Raw genomic sequence first — 13,855 nt, 5'->3', positions numbered from 1 at the left:
TTTCTTTCTTCCCCAAAAGGAAGAAGTCATGAGTCATCTATGCAGAAAGTCATGAGTCATCCATCTTCACCTGCAGCACTCCTGCCTTCTTCACTGCCACCATCGCCTCCCACAAGGGAAATGCTTTAGCCTCCAAGATGTCTCCCCACAACACATGATACTTGGAGTGGTCTTTTAAAGATGTAATTTGAGCATGCCATTCCCGATTTGAACCTCCAATGGCTTCTCTCTGGACTTCAACAGAATCCGAAATCCACACCCTGCCTACCAGGCCCTGTGCAGTCTGGCCACTGCCAACCTTTCTGACACCAGATTTTCTCAGCAGTTCCGTGTACTCTGGCCTTACAGACCTTTGTCTATGTCTCGAATAAGCAGTACGTCTGTACCTGTTACTCCCAGAGTATGTTTCAGTTAGGGTTCCCATTATTACTTCATTTAGAAGCGAACAATAAACGCTATCCATGCTTCAATAGGAAGCTGTGCTGGCCAGTGTGGTCTTGGCAGTGGATGCATAAAACCTGGATCAGTGTCTGTCTGAGGGGCAAGGGTGGATTAACGATCACAGAGAAATCCACAGAATAAAACACTCCAAAGGAAGAGGGATCTAGCACAAATTCTGGTTTTAAGCATCATCTGACCCTATAAAACTCATCTTTAGTATTTGCTTTCTGATCCCAACTGACCCAAACCATAAAAGCCACAGGTACCATTGAAAATGCCCTTTAAGGCTTCTTCAGTTAAAAAAATTAAAAATAAATCCATTCACTCCTAATACTCTAATATTCCTGTTTGCTTCAAACTGAGATATAAAAGTTCAAAAAAAAAACCAACAAAAAAAAGAAACAACAGAAAATAAAATTATGTCATATGATTGCAGATATTTTAACAAATGTATTATGGTTTCATATCCTGAATTGTATACTATTTTTTAAATTTATAAACAATTTCTTGATTTACAAACTTAATAGGGGCTCAATAGGGGAAAATTTGAAAATCAAAAAGAATATTTTTTAAATCACCTGCCATCAACCCACATGACAGTAACCACTAATAACATACTGATTTATGTCTTTCTAGTATGTTTCTGCACATAATTACACAGTAAGCAAAAGCAGAATCACATAATACTGTAATGTAACTACTTTCTTCCCATGTATAAATAGATCATGAACATGTACCCATGTTAATATTCCCCTAAAACATAGTTTTAAATATCCATCATGCAGACTGGTGTTTCTCAAGGGAGAGGGGAGGTGCTGTACGTCCCCTAGGGAGCACTTAGAAAAGTTGGAGACTCTCTGTGATTGGCTCAGAGGTTGGGGGTGCCCACTAGCATTTGGCAGGCTAGAGCCCAAGCTGCCAGAGCCCCGAGATGTGTGGGGCAGTCCCACACAACAAAGAATTGCTCCATAGCCTGCATGACTTCCAAGTGTCCTCTGGGAATGTTAGAGCCAGAGGCACTTTACCCTCAGCACAATCTGAACCAGAAAACTATGAGGGATAGTGGATGAAACAGAAATATCTAGAATACAAAAATAGGGAGAAGGGAATTGAGTTGAATAGTCTCCAAGTTTCCACCCTGAGCCACTATCCTATAATTTCACCACATACAGAAATCCAGAGACATAATATCTACCTAGTTCTCTATCAATTACCCATTATATTCCTATCTTCCATAATAAAATCACTGGCAAATTTATAGCCTAAGTTTTATTTTGGTTAAACATTTCAATTCCAATGCCTAGATGGCTTTTACCCTTAAGCAAAAACCAAGGAAACTATAATGGATGTACATAAAAATATTTTTAGAAAATAGAGATGGTATCAGAGTAGGTAGAAGTTACACTCACTCCTCCAGAATTAAACCAGAATTACAACTAAATTATAAAACAATCAACATAAATTACCAAAAGACAACTAGCTGAAGAGAAGTCTTATAACAAGGATTTACAGAAGACATCACATTGAGACTTGCAGGAAGGGTATATACATGAAAGGGCTGGTCCACACGGACATGTGTCAGTTGAGAATCTGGAGGGATATCTCAGCTGTAAAGGTCCCCCCTGAGGAGTAAAAGGTCTCAATTCTATGCCAGCTTCCCAGCCCAGAGTATCAGAGTCGGGAAGAGGAGCCCACATAATCTGACTGTAAAAATCAGCTGAGATTTCATCCACTAGGGAGATAGAAGTCTCCTAGAAATCCAGGCGCACTCTTGAAGGGCCAGCAAACAAAATCTCATTCACAGCCACTCACCCTGGGCTCCAGTGGAGGGAAGGCAGCTCAGAGAAGACTGGGGTCAAACAGGGAGAAACAGGGTTGTGTGGCTTCAGGGAAAGAGCTGGAAGGACAGCCACCAAGGTCCCTGTGGTGACTCCCTCTCCCCTACTGCCCACAGACGCCATCTTTCCTGGCTCAAGCACTTCCCTCCATACAACATCAGCCTAAAGGAATGCACGAGCCCCACCCTCCGACTCCCTATGGCCCTACCCAGCCAAGCTCACATTCTTCAGAGGAATCTGCTGGCTGTGGCCAGCCTGGACCCACAGTGCAGATTTTCTTAGAGGGCTCTTGAGGAAGTCTGGGCAGACTCAGAAGCTGTCAGAGATGCACAGGGACAGTTGTGTGGATGTAGGGCAAGGGCCATATTTCCTCCTCTGCCTGCCCATCAAGTGCTTTCCCAATAAGAGATCCACTAGTCCCACCCTCCCAACTCCTAGCGGCCCCACCCTTGCGAGCTTGTGCCCTGTGGAGGAGTCAGCTGGTTTTGGCAAGCCTGAACCTGCAGTGCAGACTTTCTTGAAAGTCTCTCAAGGAGGTCCAGGCAAAACCAAGGGGTGTCAAAGACACACAGGGAGAGACTGAGTTGTGTAGCTCTATGGCAAGGGCCATATTTTCCTTGCACCCTGATCAGTGCTACTGTTGCTGTGCAGAGGACTCCCTTCACATAGCCAAAAATCATGGTCTATTTCAGCCTGATGAACTCTGTTGGCGTCACATTAATGATTCCGAGACCCAGCTCCACCATAATGGTATGCTGACCCCAAGCAGGTGGTGGCTGGCCTTGGTGTACACTGAGAATTTTGCCAAGTGGACTCTCACTCAGCAATGGTGCCAAATTTGAATCTGTATCAATCTGTGAACACCACTTGCCTCTACCAGGTTACTCACTGAGAACATACCTTACGCAACTTGCATACCATCAGAGGCTCTTTCAGTGACTAAGCCTCACAGGCAGTCAGCAACTGGAGGTGGATCTCAGGGTGCCTTGGGCCTTTTGCTGACCTGCCCTGGGGCTCGGTGCCGGTGAAAGCCAGACTTGGTGTGCAGCTTGACCCCTCTCATACACACCCAGGACCAGCAGAGGCAGCCACAGACTATGGGTTGCTTTATAGCTCCAAACAGGTAGCCCAGAGGCAGTCACAGGCTGCACCTGAACCAACACACCCAATGGCAGGATTCAGACCATATCAGAGCACACCCCAATTACCTCCACAAGCAGCAGACCAAAAGGGGAATCTCATAAGGCACCAGGCCCTGCTGGGGCAAATTAGCTTCATAGAGTCAGCCTCTGAAAAGCAGCTCATACACTGCCCAGGAAGTGCAGACAGTGCCATACAAGATGAACACAAAGAGGCCTACACCAAGTCACATCCTAATTAAAATGGCAAAGGTTAACAACAAAGAGAGAATCTTAAAAGCAGCAAGAGAAAGGCAGTTACCTACAAGAGAGCTCTTATAAGACTGTCAGCTGACTTCTCAACAGAAACATTTCAGCCCAGAAGGGATTGGTATGAAATATTTAAAGTGATAAAAAGGAAGGACCTACAACCAAGACTACTTTACCCAGGAAGGCTATCACTTAAAATTGAAGGAGAAATAAAGAGTTTCCCAGACAAGAAAACGCTGAAGCAGTTCATTACCACCAAACCAGTATTAAAAGAAATGTCAAAGGGTCTTCCTTAAAAAGAGAGAAAATACAGAGGAAAATATTTATAAAAAATAAAATGGTAATAAATGTGTACCTATTAGTAGTCATTTTAAATGTAAATAGATTAAATGTTTCAATTATAAGACACAGGATAGCTGTATGGATAAGAAAACAAGACCCATATATTCTGTCTACAAGAGACCCACCTCAGAACAAAAGACATACACAGACTGAAAGTAAAGGGATGGAAAAAGATATTTTGTGCAAATGGAAACAAAAAAGCTGGGGTAGTAATACGTATATCAGACAAAATAGACTTTAAAACAGAAACTATAATAAGAGACAAAGAAGGACATTACATAGTGATAAAGGGATCAATCCAACAAGAGAATACAATCTTTGTAAACATGTATGCACAGAACATAGGAGAACCAAATATATAAAGCAAACTTTCATGGACATAAAGGGAGAAGTCAATAGTAATACAGCATCTTCCTAATTTCAAAACCAGACAAAGATACTACAAAGGAAGAAAATTATAAGTCAATATATCTGATGAACATAGATGCAAAAATCCTCAACAAAATATATATTAGCAAACCGAACTAAACAACATGTTAAAAAGAGCATGCACCATGATCAAGCAGGATTTATTCCTAGGATGCAAGGTTGGTACAATATCCGCAAATCAATTAACATGACATGCCATATAAACAAAATGAAAAATAAAAATCATATGACCGTATCAACAGATGCAGAGGAAGCATTTGGCAAAACCCAGCACCCATTTATGATAAAAACTCTCAGCAAAGTGGGAATAAAGGGAACATACCTCAACATAATAAAAGTCATATGACAAACCCACAGCTAACAACATACTCAATGGGGGAAAACTAAAAACATTTACCTTAAGATCAGAAACAAGACAGAGATGGCCGCTTTCACCACTCTTATTCAACTAGTACTAGAAGTCCTAGTCTCAGCAATCAGACAGGAAGGAATTAAAGACTTCCAAATTGGAAAGGAGGAAATAAAACTGTCATTATTTGTAGATGACATAATAATGTATATAGAGAACCCTAAAGCTTCCACCAAAAAACTACCAGAACTGATAAATGAATTCAGTAAATTAGCAGGATACAAAATAATCAGAAATGGGTTGCATTTTTATATGCCACTAATGAACTACCAGAAAGGGAAAATAATAAATCCCATTTACATTTTCCTCAAAAATAAGTGAATAAAATACCTAGAAATAAATTTAACCAAGGAGGTAAAAAACCTGTACTCAGAAAATTATAAGACACTGAAGACAGAAATGGAAGAAGATAGAAATAAATGGAAGCATATACTGTGCTCAAGGGTAGAAAAAATTAACATTATTAAAATATCCATACTACCCAAATCAATCTATAGATTCAACACAATACCTATCAAAACAACAATGGCATTTTTCACAGAACTAGAATAATCAAAATATGTATATGGACCACAAAAGACACCGAATAATCACAGCAATCGTGAATAAGAACAAAGTTGGAGGTATCACACTACATGATACCAATTGACTATACGATCATAGTACTCAAACAGCATGGTACTGGCATAAAAATTGACATATAGATCAGTGGAACAGAATAGAGAGCCCAGAAATAAATCCACACCTATACAGTCAATTAAGATTTGATAAAGGAGGCAAGAACATAACAATCCTATAAAGACAATATTCAATAAATGGTGCTGGGAAAATTGGACAGGTACAAGCAAAAAAATAAAACTAGACTACCTTCTTATACCATAAACAAAAATAAGCTCAAAATGAATTAAAGACTTAAATATAAGACTCAAAACCATAAAACTCCTAGCAGAAAACACAGGCGGTAAAATTTCTGACATTTCTCTTAGCAATATTTTTTCTGATATAACTTCTCAGGAAAGGGAAACAAAATTTTTTAATGGGATTACATCAAACTAAAGGTTTTGCACAGCAAAAGAAACCATCAACAAAACAAAAAGACAACCTACTGAATATGAGAAGATATTCACCAACAATACATCTGATAAGGTGTAAATATCCTGTTTAAAAGAACTCATACAACACACCACCAAATAAAACAATCAAATTAAAAAATGGGCAGAAAGCCCAGCTGGTGTGGCTCAGTGGTTGAGCACTGACCTAGGATTCAGGAGATGGCGGTTAGATTCCCGGTCAGGGCACATGTCCGGGTTGCGGGCTCGATCCCCAGCAGGGGGTGTGCAGCTGGTCAATGACAACTCTCATCATTAATGTTTCTATCTCTCCCTCCCTCTCCCTTCCTCTCTCTGAAATAAATAAATAAATAAATAAATAAATAAATAAATAAATAAATAATAAAATAAAATAAAATAAAATTTAAAAATGGGCAGAAGACCTGAATAGACCTTCTCCTAAGAGGACATGCAGATGGCCAGTAGACAAATGAAAGCATGCTCAACGTCACTAATCAGAGAAATGCATGTTAAAACCACAATGAAATATCACCTCACACATGTCAGAATGGCTATCATCAATAAATCCATAAATGACAAGTGTTGGCAAGGATGTAGAGAAAAGGGAACCCTCGCGTACCATTGGTGGGAATGCAGACTGGTGCAGACACTCTGGAAAACAGTATGAGGGATCCTCAAAGAATTAAAAATGGAGCTGCCTTATACCCAGCAATTCCATTTCTGGAATTTGAAGAAACCCAAAAGAGTAATTTGAAAGAATATATGCACCCCTACATTTATTTGAAGTGTTATTTACAATAGCCAAAATATGGAGCAACGCAAGTGCCCATCAATAGACAAGTGGATAAAAAGTAGTGGTACATATATACAACGGAATAGTACTCGGCCATTAAAAAAAAAAAAAAGGAAACCTTACCATTTGTGACAGCATGGATGGACCTTGGGGGTGTTATGGTAAGTTAAGTTAGTAAAAGAAAGACAAGTACCATATGATTTCACTATATGTGGAATCTGAAGAACAAAATAAATGAACTGAAACAGACTCATAGATACAGAGAACAGACTAATGGTTGACAGACGAGAGGGGGGTTTGGGGACTGGTTGAAAAAGGTGAAGGGGGTAAGAAGTACAAATTGGTACTTGCAAAACAGTCATAGGGATGTTAATTACAACATAGGGAATATAGTTAGAAGTATTGTAGTAAGTATGAATGGTGCCAAGTGGGTTCTGGAAATATAGGGGGAACACTTTGTAAAGTATGATTATCTAACCACTATGTTATACACCCGAAACTAAAACAAAATATTTAATACAAATATTACTACCATTTAAAAAAATACATTTTTAAGTGATTCTTACTACAGTATTCAGAAATAGAAATCCTAGAAGTAACCAAAGTATCCAATAATTTGGAATTAGTTAAATAAATGATGGTATAGCCACATAATGGAATATTTCACAGCCTCCAATATTTGAGAACATTTCAGAATATGGAAAAACTCAGTAATCACATGGAACAAAAAAAGTTATGCAGAAATGTGTCTCTAAGATTTTATATATATAAAAGAATTCATATATGAAAATATATATGAATTTTTTTTTTTTTATCTAGCATTGGTTAAAAAAAAATAGAGGGGGTGGGTTGGAGCTGTGTGTCACTATATATGATGTGTGTGTGTGTGTGTGTGTGTGTGTGTGTAGTATTTAACATAAGTCTTAAAAAGGAATAACCTGTTGATGAATACTATGGAGAAGCACTGGAGTAGCCGTTGCCTCCTCGGGAAGATGAAGAGTAGGTTGAAGAATTGCCTCATTCCCCTGGCCTCAGGAACACTGAACATTTAACCCGCTGGTTGAAGTTTAAATTAGGTTTAAGTTTACATACATTCCATCTCCTATAGTCATTACTGAAATTTCTCTCAAATCTAATCCAAGTTAGGCCAAGTAGCTTTCTAAGATGTTGAGATCTCAAGAACAAAGTGTTTTGCTCAATCTTCTAGAAATGTTATTTCTAACACACGGCTATCATGACATTAAAGTTTTTAAAACAGTTTCCTAGAGAAAACTGTATGTTATGCCACTTGTTGCGTACATAAGGCTGGATAAATGTTTCCCACCTAGTGGGAGGGGGGACAAGTAAATAGATGAAAATGGTAACTGCGGTGAATGCGAGAGGGAGCTGTTTAGGGAAGGGTCAACGTCCAACATCGGGCTTGGAAAGGGGAGACAGGGGCTTTAAAAAACGAAAATTATGTCAGAGTATTTGTTATAGAAAGTCAAATTTGCTCGCCTTAGCTACAGACAAGCTTACCAGCCTTGTGATAATTAACCCACTTGTCTACTAATCAGCTCAGAATGCATTCTGGTTTAGCTTTATACTCTGAAACCTGCTTGAAATAGTGCTTCTAACAGATTGAGCCCCTAATGCAACAGGAAGCCCCTCTCAGACACAATTCTTTCTTATGCCTACATAAAAAAAACAATGACAACGTGAAAATGTGCACTACAGTGGTAACAGTGGTTATATCTGGGTGGTAAGATTGGAAGAAATTTTTATGTCCTTGGAGTTTTCTGTATTTTCCAGTATACCCATGTTTCACTTATTTTATTATTATTTTTTTAGTGAGAGAATGTCTGAGTTTCCCTTTTATCTGTATGCCTAATCCTTGTCCAATGAAAGTGCTAACAATGTATCAAGTGACCAAGGTCAGACTCCGAAAATAAAAAATAAGAAGCGGGTTTCGTTTCCAGTATAATCAAGCATGGGCTCCTTTCCCATCCACAGTTTAAGGACTTAGTGTGGGATTTTTTTGTGCTCTGCATCAGGGAGGGGGAATTATTTTTATCTGTGACTGCAAGAGCTTGTATTATTAAGCTACAGTCTTTCCATGTCTAATCTTTTAAACATCTAGACGGTTGAGCATTTTCAATGTAAGGGCCAGAAAGGGCCTTGGAAATCATCTGACCCAAACTCCTCTTAGAGGAGGGGACTTAGGGGTGTGAGTGAAGTGACCTAGGTCACCTGATAGACATAAAAAGCCTGCACTTAATCTGAATGTTCTTTCCATTCCACCAGGTTGTTTCTGCACCCGTGGAGGGGAAGGCAGGATGGGGGATGAAGGACAGCCTCACTACATGGCTCTCTTCCTATGTAGCATAGGCAAAGTAAGCTATTTTTGGGCCCATTCACTACATAGCTGTATACTAGGGAGCCTTAAAACATTGTCAAGACAAGCTATTTTTTCAATCTCTACCTCATCCCCTACTCTCCCCTACCCCCCAGTCCCCAAAAATGAAAAGAAGCCTAAGAGCACGCTAATGAGAAAAAATAACATGCTGGCAACAGGCAGAGCTCCTGCTCTGGTTCAGTCCAAGAAGGCAGATCTTGCCTTCTCTATTATTAAAAATCTCTGGGTGTTCACTCTCTTCCTCATTATTTCTCTTTTTAGCAGAACTCATTAAGGCTCTGCTTACTTCTCTGAAAAACATTTAAATAAGAAACAATTAGCTATTAAAACACACACAAGTTGTCTATCTCACAAACAAAAGATGAAAGGATTTATCCCCCATGGAAAAGTTGCTGCCAACAAAACTTCCTCTTTCCATAGAGCAACAGGGCTTTTCCTTTCATCTGGATCGTCACAAAAATAGTCAAAGCCACCAAAGGTCATTATCCTTACTAATACCCCAGTCTTCAACTCCCTCTAGCTGGGGACTTCCAGATGAAGAGGCTAATGAACTTCCATTCCCAAATGTAACCACCACCTTAATTAGTAGTAACACAATGGTGCAGAATAGCTCCTGTTTATACAGACAAGGTCTTTAACATTAAAAGTTTAATGCTGTCATAAATTTTAATGCAGTATTTTTAAACACAAGTGAGTTAATCACTCTCAAAAGTAAATTTACTTAGCTGGGTAAGAAGTCCCTGACTTCATTAGTATTCTCTTACATTCATAAATTTCCCTTTGTCAAATCTGAGGGTTCATAGTATTGGCACTGGTTTTTGCTATAAAAAGAAAATCAAACTGCTACATATTCATTAAGTGACTGATTGATGGTGCTTGTCTTGGTTCTATTACAAAGGGGGTGAGGGTCTGAGCAAATCACAGCTGGAATGGGTGTCAAACTACAAAATAAGAAGGTCATATTAAAAGATTACTGAGATTTCATTCTTGCTCTAACTAAATGCAGCTCTATAATTTTACATGTTTTGAAAGGCTTCAGGTACTGAGAAGCATGCCAGAGTAGTGTAATATTCAGCCCCTCCACTCAGGTGCACTGAAAATCCAAGTTCAAATATACACACACTTTCTTGAAAAAGGAGGCATTAAGACAATGTCAGCCATCACCTTACTGGGGCTTAGCTCCAAGCAGCTGTAGTCCCCGGGATGAGCAGTTGCTGGGAAGACAAGGATTGAAGCAGGCATTATAAATCAAATACCTGCAGGAGTTCGGGCAAAGAGCATAAATAAATGGGGAGATTTGGGTGGAAATTGTGAAAAATTAGAGTGCTGCTCTTCAGCCCCAGCTAATGGTTGCCTTGTAGGAATGGGGGGTATAGGTCATCCCATCTTCAGGTTTTTCAAAAGAATGCCAAAGATCCGTAAAACCTGATTTTAAAATACTGAATCAGAATATTTTAAAACACTCTACCAGCCGAAAATATATCTACCCTAGATATACCTACAGGATGCCAAATATGAGACCTCTGAGGTGGGGCACTGTACTGCCAGGGAAGGTAACAGGAGTGAGGAGGGCACGGCAAGAGGAGGGGTGCAAACAAAGATGACGGGGCTGCACTGACGCGTGAGGTTGGCCCTGTCGCAGTTCAGAAGAGGAAGCAAACCTGGACGAGGGAGCAGTTAGGACAGTTGTTCCAAACCTTTTAGGGGGACCATGAATACCATGAGGTTCTGATAAATGCTTTAAGAGCTTTTCCCTGGAAAAATAAACATATGTATTAGGCAGAATGGTCCCCCAAAGATTTCCATGTGCTCACTCCTTAACCCCCCTCTACGTTACCTTACATAACAAAAGTTTTGCAGATATGATTACTGAAGGACCGTGAGATGGGGAGATTATCGTGGATTATCTGAGTCAGCCCAATCACACAAATCCTTAAAATCAGAACATCTTTCCCAGGCATGCTCAGAGACACACTATACTGCCAGCTTCAAAAAATGGAGAAGAATTCATGAACCAAGAAATGTAGGTAGCCCCTGGAAACTGGAAAAGAAATGACCTAATTCTCCCCTTGAGCCTCAAGAAAGAATGAGCCTGCCAGCACCTTGAGTTTTCAGTCCAGTGAGACCCATGTGGGATGTCTAGCCTATAGAACTACAAGTTACACACATGTGTTGTCTTAAACCACAGGTATGTGCTCATTTTATTACAGTAGCTTCTGAAAACCAATATAGTATACATGTACTCAAACTTTGGCCAGAACACTCATAGCCCTCCCCAAAACTCATCCACAGACAGAGATAAAGGCTCCTTGTGCCAGCAAGAGCTTCAGATACAAACGCTGAGAGGGCTAAAGGTATGAAGCTATTTCTCCTTGGCAGGCATGGAGAGATCAATGCCCGCACCCTAACACCATCAGCTCTGACATCTCACTTCCACGAGGATGGATTCATTCTCTGAAAATGACTCCTTCAGGTCTCACTTAAATGACACGTGAGACTTTTGTCACTCACTTGACTGCTCCTTGCTATGAAAGGATGTTTCTTCCCTTTCTCAAATTGTTTATTGCAAATAACATTCCCTCCCCATTTCCAAGAAGGTGGCCTTTTACACCTGCTGAGATTCAGCCTGGCTGCTTTCCTCACTCTGAGCCAGACCCAAGTCTTACATGGCCTGTTACGGTATCATGTTTCTATCAAGATCTTATTGGGCATGATATGCCGGAACCTGACCATATGCTGACGTAAAAAGGAACACGCAGGTTATCAGGAATGTGAGCTACCTGACTCAAAGTTGTTTTTAGCCTCAGATCTCATTTCACCAGTTCATCAAGTTTCACAATCCCTGTCATATCTTGAGATTTTTTTTTTTTAAGTACCATTAGAATGTCCTAGGTGATGCCAACATGGTTGTGACAAGTAACTGTAGTTTGGAGGTTACCAGCCCAGTTTAAATACTGAATCTGCTAGTACCAGATATAACTGGCCTAGCAGGGCTCCTGACCTGCAACCTGACCCCAGACCCTGTGATTGCCCAACCTGGTGCACAGAATCTCTGGAATGCTGCTAGACCCTGTGAAACTACAGCATGGAGGCTCAAGAAAGACAACAAGGTGTTCGGTCCTGTGGAGGTTTACTTAGCTATAGAGGAAGAGAGACCAGCTCTGTTTTTACAAGAAGTAGCCAAGAAGCCAAGCCTGACTTAATAAGGAAGGCAGCCCCATAACCTTGTATCTGTTTCCCTGGCATGTGGACGTCTAGTAACCGCCTAAATTTTACACACACTACTGTGTGTTTGTGCATCTCTTTTTTCTGAAGAAAGGTGCCGCACATCTTTGAGGATCTGAATAAAACTGTAATTCCCTACCCACAAAGTAGGAGTTGCTTCCCTCTGTTTCCTCATCGGGGGTTCTAATTCACCCCTCTCAGTCTCACTAGCCATGTGTGAAGGGTACCTACCACATAATCCTGTTAAATTTCTCATTTGTCCTCTGATAACAGTGGTATCACTATTTACCTCCCCCACTGTAAATGGAATATAAAGTACTTTTAAGTTTACCAAAAAGCAAGCATTTTTGAGAAGATTAATTGCTAATACCATTCCCCCGATCCCATTAGCCTCTGTGGAATATCCACCACAAAGGGCCACCATGAATTCCATAAATAAAAATGATTCCGTTTTTTGGTTGGTTTTGCCTTTTTTTTTTTTAAACTTTTTTGAAGTATGCACGGGAATATATTTGGCCTTATGCTGAAAGAGGTAGTCACCAGTCTGGTCAGGGGAGACAGGGTCACTGCCTGAACTGGTTCTAGTCAGCCTAAAACAGTTTTATTGCTATAAAGACTCAAATAGGAAGGAGAATGTCCTGCTCGGCAGAGAAATGACAAGGGTGAGTCTTATCTGACCTGAAGTCAAGTAAGAAAAAACAGACAAGAGATGGCAGCTTGTGGAAAGGGTAATAAAAGATGCCTGTGAACCCAATTGCATGGGGGATCATCATACTTTTGGAATCCCGCCTAACTCTTTGGGGTTCTATGATTCTAAATTTAGTATGTTGGATATTTAAAAGCACAATTACAGAGCACAATCTTCTCTGTAGTTGTTGATTCATTTAGACTCTGAAGCCTTAGGAAAACATTTCTAAAGGTCATGCTCAGAAGCTCAGACCTCCCTTTCCACTGAGTCAGGGCTACGATTACACCGTACACAAGATCCTACAAAGACAGCTGACACAACTAGTGGTTGAATTCTTTCTTCTGTTTATTTCCAGAAGAGACTTTCCACAGACAGCTGCAATGCCAGGCTCCCATCAGAGCGCCCTGCCAACCCTGCTGCAGACAGCTTTCTACCCACGTCCTTGCCCTCGACCCACGGCTGTCTCCAGCAGCATCGGGGCAGAAGGACACCCCTTGGATCAGCACAGAAGCCACACCTGCTATGCCATAATTAGACATTTGTAGGTTCAAATTCTGGCTCAGCTTTTTTCACTTGTGCAACATCAGGCAGATGCCTGAATTGGCCAGGTTCGGGCTCCTCCTCCATAAAATGGGCTATGAGGAAGTGGTGAAGCCTATATGACATAACATGTAAAAAGCACCTGGCGTGCCATCTACACTGTCATCACTATTGCTATCACAGAGGAAAACCTAGTCATCTTTTCTCTCCAAGGGCAGGACTATCTCCACTCCTGTCAGCTTTAAGGCTGGTATGCTTCAAACAGAAGACAGAGAAAGTAGGTTATTTACATTTCTC

At 40.5% G+C, this 13,855-nt stretch overlaps 1 protein-coding gene across 10 annotated transcripts in view; it reads right to left on the bottom strand.

Moving 5' to 3' along the window:
• Positions 1-13,855, bottom strand: part of FAM13C (family with sequence similarity 13 member C) — a gene marked incomplete at its 3' end in the record, with an annotated part of 109,418 nt that overhangs the window by 53,176 nt on the left and 42,387 nt on the right. The window lies entirely within an intron of this gene.

The sequence above is a fragment of the Miniopterus schreibersii genome, assembly GCF_964146895.1.
Source record: "Miniopterus schreibersii genome assembly, chromosome: 14".
Taxonomy (NCBI): domain Eukaryota; kingdom Metazoa; phylum Chordata; class Mammalia; order Chiroptera; family Miniopteridae; genus Miniopterus; species Miniopterus schreibersii.
Note: the sequence above shows the minus strand (reverse complement) of the source record. Positions and strands in the feature narration are given on the sequence as shown.